The sequence below is a fragment of the Varroa jacobsoni genome, unplaced genomic scaffold (genome assembly GCF_002532875.2).
Source record: "Varroa jacobsoni isolate VJ856 unplaced genomic scaffold, vjacob_1.0 contig00647, whole genome shotgun sequence".
Classification (NCBI taxonomy): domain Eukaryota; kingdom Metazoa; phylum Arthropoda; class Arachnida; order Mesostigmata; family Varroidae; genus Varroa; species Varroa jacobsoni.
Genome location: NW_019214506.1, coordinates 71,062 through 78,322, shown reverse-complemented (window position 1 = coordinate 78,322; position 7,261 = coordinate 71,062). Strand labels below are relative to the sequence as shown.

The following is a 7,261-nucleotide window of genomic DNA, read 5'->3' as shown; positions in this document are numbered from 1 at the left end:
TTTAACCCACTACCCCTCTGTGATTAACGTAGAAGCTTAATATAATATGCTTGCCAGGCTTTTTTTTTTATCTTTTTTAATTTTCTTCCATTAATAAAGAGTGACATGTAATTACATGAAACGGAAACACAAATATTCGTTAAGTGTACTTCGGCATCTTGATTCTGTTTCTGGTACATTACCAAAACCTATAACAAATATGTACATCTCTTCCTTGACGTTATTTTCTGCAAATAAATTGGGTATTTTTATCATGGTAATCAACTCTATTTATCACTTTAATTGGCCAGTTAATAGAAAATTACAAAAAAACACCCGAAACGCAATTTTCAGTTGCACACATGCATCGAAACGACCGATAGGATTTATTCAACTGTTTTTCTAAAATATCAATTTTACGCAAAGGTCTGTCGAGATAAATTAATTGGTGTCCGAAAAATTTCTTTCACATAAAACGTCATATCCAGTTTTCGTCTTTCAAGCGACAGTTTCGATCCGAAAACTTAGATTTCGGTATATGTACATGTATTGGATATCGATACGGCTCATCGAAAACTTTCGACTGCTGTCAGGATCGATTGTGTTCGACTGGTCGCTCTGGCCATCTTTTTAACCCTAGAAAAAGATTTCATCCTAGAGTAATCACATAGGCAAGAACATTACGATAACTAATTTTTTTTTCTTTTTGCCGCCGAAATATCCGAAATTTTTAGGTATAGGAACATATATTGAGTTTATACTCACATCATTAAGTTTTATTGACTGGCGTAAAGGATTGCCGTCAATAAAGAGGCACTTTATCTATATATTAGTATTTTGTTTAAAAAATCATTTATTCTTGAAAATGATTATTCAATGAAATTTTCGCAATTTTGATACCTACTACTTATGCTTACAGAAGCACGTCGACTTTTATTTTGCTGTCACAGGGGCGAGGCGAAACCGTTAATGAGATTCTAACCATTTTCACACCAAGATATTCACTCCAAATATAGGGACGTATATTGCATTTATATGTAGTTAGTCGAGATTTATCGATTGTGATCCAAAAAAGCCCTTACGCATCTTCAATTTGACGTGTATTCTACCCTGATCCAGTTCGGCACGACTCCTCCACTTAAAGTTCCATAAAGGCATTCCGCAGCAGTTTCTCAGTAAAAGTAAACCCCAGCTGCACCTCCTGAACTTTCGCATGAAGAAAAGTAAGTTCCTGTAAAAGTCGGAAAAAAACAAACAAACAAACAACTCTATGGAGTGAAGCACAAACTCTTCCGGAAAAAGAGTTACATCTTAAGCGCAATTCTTCTCGTTGCCATTCGCCAAAGGCCACCTCAATTGGACCACTTCAAGGGATCAATTTGGGATGATTCAAAATAGTTTTTTTAACATAGCTCGTCATGCTTCATTATGAAGGATCTTCCATTTTTGGTTTCACAGAATAAATAAATAAGAATGTGCTGCAAGAGATCAATTCCAGTGGTGCCAGTACAGATGATTCGTGCGCACAAAGGTTCTGTGCAGACTTTTATACAGCGTTCATGTAAACCGTCCGTTTTTGTAGAATAGGAGGAATCTCATGGTCGATATTAACTTACTAGCTCCTGTTTCCTCGCTGATTAGACAGATTAGTGTAGAAATAGTAACGGCCCTTGTAGTTAAGATTGACATGCCCTCTTCGATCACGTGCTTACATTGGACATGATCTGTATTTGAAAAGAAAAAAACTAGGACGTTTGGTGGGAACGTTTATTTTCTGTTGTTTAGAACTGGATAGTATGATTGCTTTGGGTCTGCGCTGAATGAAATGTCGAAACAGTTTCAAGGTATGCTAACATAAACATATTTATTACAAAAGGTCTATCGAAAAATTAGACTGCAAAGCTACCGGAGTATTTCAGTGGGGTAGCGGAATCATTGCGACACAATAACCGAATCGTTTTATACTATTCCTACGAATTAGCTTTCGGGGGGGGAATACTACGAATTAGCTTTAGCCATGTTGGCCTCTGTTCGATCTACGGTTCGGTTATCGGTTTAAGTTTCGATTTGCGTATGGCCCAAGAGGCATTAAGTTGCGTGTATCAAATCACCAAGCTAGGATAACGAAAGGGAGATCTAGGAGCCATGAAGTAAGCTTGACCCTATTAAAGTAATTGGCTAGTTGAAATAGTGTGATCCAATATCTGCAACAAGATACCTATTGCGGGCTGAAGAATTAAGGTGGAGGAGTGTCTACACAGTTGCAATACGATAGCTGTTAGTACGTAAGTTTGCACCGGAGCTACAACCCATGTTAGATAGAACACGAATCAAGTTCCATATTAGGACTATAATACAGTGGTGAAATAACCGCCAAAAGGTAACAGAATTCCTAACAACGGTAGAAGGAGCCACCGCAATGGGATAACTATTAGTATGTAGTCGCGCAAGAGGGGTCGCATATAATGTGCGGCAAAAAAAACTTCACAAGCAATATCAAAAGAAGTAAATTTAGTTTTTTATGCGTCGTGGCCTTGAGCCATCATCGTGCACTTAAAAGAGATGTTGGCGTTTGACCTGACCGATGGACCTGATTGGCTTAACAGAGATATTACCGTAAATACTTGATATATATATATATATAATTCTTATTGTAGGCACGAGTCCGGGACAGAACTATACCTATAAATCTGCGCATACTCATGTCATCGCTATGATCGAATGCCAGCTTACCCAGCTTGACATTATTCAATTCCATCTCGACAATTAAATACTTGTCAATAGGCTTTAAGGTGGGGCAAGCACTCCGACGCTATAAGGCCGACTTCATACAGCGGACTAATCGTAGATTATTTCCTTTAGCATCCTTCAAACCGAACCAACTTTTAGCTGTCTGGCGTATTTTTCTAACGTACCACAATTCGTAATGACACAGACAGCTCAAAGATCAGTCTTCATCATACGGGTACGGTTCGTTATTTCCCACATGTGATGACTCCGATTAACCAGTACAGTAAAATACCTTGAGCCAAACCACTGTCGGATGAATTGTTTAGCCTGTTTATGATCACACAACTCTAACGGGAGAGAATCATGCGAGCAAACCAATTTTTTGCAGCATTTGGATTAAAAAGGTCAAAGAAGTACAGTTACGTCAGAGCCAGATACAGATCTCGAAACAATTTCAGAATCGCCGCCTTCATATACCTTACTATGCCTGGAGAGTGGTATCTGTCCGCCACGTATGGTCAATAAAGGAAAGCAAGTAATAGATACGTAACATACTAGAGTACTACCACTCTGATGAACGAAGGAACCGTATTATATGCTACCCCAAAATGTTTTTGCGACGCAGGTCTTCCCTATCGTTTTCCGGGTTCGTTTATCGGTTTCCAATCGAACCTATTCGACTCAGCTTTCTTGCTAGTCAAAACGATTACCAAGCGACTTTAATTTATCCGACAATGCTTGCACAATGGTCAGGCCGTAAAATCTCGACGCCGCTTTTGATCGACAAGTGCAACAGCCCAGTTTATCTTCAAGCAATTATTTCGAATTCAATTGATTACCTTTAAAAAAAAACGATATTTATTTGATACGATTTTTACATTGAAGGCTATTTTGGAGTAGCGGAGACGACAGAATGAATCTCTGTATAAAGGCTGATATTAAATGAGCCCTATTCGACAGGCTTGTACTACAGTGAGAGCGTGGTGAGCTACCCCTTATAAAAACACGACACGAAGCGCTGTTCTACAGACCCCATAATATTCCGAAGAGGACGTGACAGTGGATCATATCACATATTTTTTCAATGTCTAACTACACTACCAAACATCGAAGACGAATATTTCTAAATATTTTAAGATAGGCTGCTCCTACTTGGCTGAGCTTACTTAAGATTAGGTCCATTTAGCAGAAAATATTGAGACCAAAGAAATGAACTTCACAAATATACAAAAACAAGGAAAAAAATGGCGCTCAGCTATTTTGTTCAGAAAGTGATAATAAGAAATTGGCCTCCAGTTAGCTGGATCTTTCTGTTCATTTGTTTCCGAAGACCGGCACGATGATCGCCTTGCTTGACAGTCCTAGTTAGATACTTCGAGTGATGCAGAGACAGGTTGATACACTGTTTTATGGGACTAATAAGATGCGTTACATTTCTTTCAACAAGGCTGCCGGAATTTTATACGAAGGCCGCCAGCATTTCCGCATCGGCCATCAGCGGAAAGGGAACTCTCAGGTTTCTTTGAGTAGTAAATATCTTCAGAAGGGCCAGAGGCTTTCGGCAGTAGTGTAAGGCTTTATCGACGAAGGAGATCTGAAAGTTGAGGCCACCCACAAAAACCAAAGCATCCACGACATCCGCGACCCGCTCACGATATATCACCAATTACTGTCGCCTGCAGAGTAGCGGTGCTAGTATAAGCACTGAGTATGCTTTAGCAAATGGCCGATGTGTTTTAACTGGTTGTGTCCAAAAAGTTAGCACATTGTCCTGCTTATTAGAATCATACCCGCATCCCTAAAGGTATTTTTTGTTACCACAGCCTCAGTCTGTGACCTAGAAGGCAGCGACTGTTCGTAACTCATTTTAAAGGCACCCATCCAATATGGCAGCGTACTTCACAAACGCGTCCAACATGTATTCCCAATCTTCGTTAGGAGCGCTTGTAGCAAGAAAAGGAGATCAGTCCACAAAAAGATAGCTGCCACGAACTTGTCTACATTACCCTGTTTAAGGTTAAACACGTTAGCATAACAAACCAGGACGTGTCGCCTAATATGGATGTTTTCCAAGTAATGCCAGCCTCTATCGGTCGGTGCTTTATCTATCTTCTACGTCTTTGTATCAAGGGACCCAGGTGCGATTAATTAGTACGGCAAACGTCCCGCGTGTGAGCTGAGTGATGATCGGTTTTTTCCGAAAGAAATGCCTAATCAGGACGGCTTCTAGTTTTACGACCAGGCCGTTTACCGCTCGTACTCTGTAGGTTCATGTTAAGCTCTCTGAGCATAACCAATGGCTTCGATACGCATCAGCAGACATGAATACACATCTCATTAATCTTACGTACATTAATACAGTACTACATATCGGGTATATAGTAGTAGTATACATAACAACGCATGGCACAAATTAAAGATTTGTGTTAAATCATTAAGATTGATGCAGGCCAAGTAACCCGACATATCAAGGAATTTAGGTGCACCCGGCCGCGTGGTACCGAATACAGGTCAATCTTACGCCGTACCAGATGACGTAAGTCAGGCGGCTAGCTGTTAGGTAGAAAGTGTCACATTTTGCAATGAGGTTTCTGCAGCACCTTTCTAGATAACCGTTAGGCAAAGTCGAAATGACTCAGCGTATCTGCTTGTGTGAGTCCTGTAGTCTGCAGCAAAAGAGGTCGTTCCGCCGCTTTTATTTTACGCCTATCGTTGCTCTGTTACCTTACATACAGATTCGAAGAGGGACACCATTCACTAACGTAGTCAGAATGATATCTCTTAAGGCGGACTTCAAAACTTGAAGTAAACGAATGCAACGTACTGCGTAGTTGACCCGTAAGATTTGACTAATGCCCTATGCAGTTGTGGGTCTACTGGCGCTTCCTGGCAGCGCGGGCTAGTGAGGAGCAAAATGCTATCATAGGCACGCCACGAAGAACGCTGATGAGATTCGTAGTAACCGTTTGTGATACATAAGGGGGCACTAGGCGAAAATTACTTTGGTCTATAATGATCTAGTGGTCAAATCATATGCAACCATCATTGTTTAGAAATAAAACTGATCTTCACGACATGTTTGCAAGGGGTATGATGACGGCCAATCACTTGCACGTTCGCGTTGAATCAAATGGAGGACGATGACGACGGTGGTATAATTGGTAAACGTAATGAATTAACAATCAATACAGCGTTCCAGGAATAGGCACATTCAGAAACAAGTATATTGAACGTAGAAGAATAAGTTAAAAAGAACTTAACAGAGCGCTGCGGATAGGATAGACAAGTATTTAGTGAATAGTGGGTCGCTTACAAATAGGCGTAGGTCATCACCTAATTATTTCACCGATTTATAAAAATAAGGATTGAAGGTGACAGAAAAGATAACCAAGAGACTGCTGCAACAATGAAGTCCAAAAGCAGGTCAATGTCGTTATCTATACGGTATAAGCTACATTAATGTAGAAGTGACAAATCGCTCAGGCGATAACACTGAAGAGAATACTTACGTAATGGCTTATATAATACCTATTTGACTTTTATAAAATTTCAACGGAAGAACAATCGATGATTTGCTTCGGACGTTTAGCTTTGATCCAAGGCTAGACGTTGCAAGAACTAGTCCCGCTCTGACAGGCCCACGATACAGTAGCTAACGATCATTGCACAATAGTAAATTTCTATTAAAAGTTAGATGATATGCTGCCAAGAACAGAACCAGTAATGTTTCTTGAGGTAACGACAGGATGTCTGGGTCCTAAAATCCATCAGAACTAATTTTTACTTTGTCGTAATGCTACGCTACGAAAAATGTTCTTAAAGCAATCTTTGTATGGCACATAAGGGAGTAACTATTTTCAGCAATTATAATGTAGCAAGTTTTTTTTTATATAAAAATATATATTTTTCTTTATATAAAAATATAAAATTTTTTTATATAAAAAAAAGCAAACGAGTGTTTGCTTTCAGAACGCAAAATAAATTATTGTGATAATTATTAGGATAACGAGAAGCTACAACAATTATTATTAGACAAACCGGTCAGCGGTCAAACACTTCACGTACTATGAAAACTATTAACCTATTTCCTGTTTTCCAGTTTCCAATGAGGAGCAGTCGATATAGATAAATTCATACTAAGACCAGGGATCATTAGGACAACGTATTCAGAAAGTACATCTTAAGTATTTCAAGGACAAAAAAGGATACCAAATAAAATTTCCAACCCAAACACTACTGCAGTGCAAAGCTTGTTAGTTTAACGTCGTATACCGAAGCTAGCACATAAATTAAATTCTATTGCTCAACTAGAATTAAACGTATATCGCTGATGTTCATTCGGTTTGTGTGTCATATAAATAATTTACAGATAATTGTCAGGACATAGTTTATGTGATTGAGACCAGTCTATTTTTTTTTTTTTTTGATAAAACGCCAAAAATTATGAATTAATATTGGAATAATTTGAGAACGGTTAAGGATCGTCAAAGGAGACATTTACTTCAATAGCGCAACATATCTCTTAGATATTTATTTGGATCTTTATTTCTTT

The 7,261-nt window shown here is 38.9% G+C and overlaps 1 long non-coding RNA gene across 1 annotated transcript; it reads right to left on the bottom strand.

Annotated features, from left to right (window-relative positions):
* Positions 1-326: 326 nt before the first annotated feature.
* On the bottom strand, positions 327-3,071 carry LOC111271470 (uncharacterized). The gene is made up of 3 exons (XR_002686882.2): positions 2,713-3,071; positions 884-1,210; positions 327-615 (listed from the first exon to the last, which is right to left on the bottom strand). It is a non-coding gene; the product is annotated as an uncharacterized LOC111271470 (long non-coding RNA).
* Between the last annotated feature and the right edge of the window lie 4,190 nt (positions 3,072-7,261).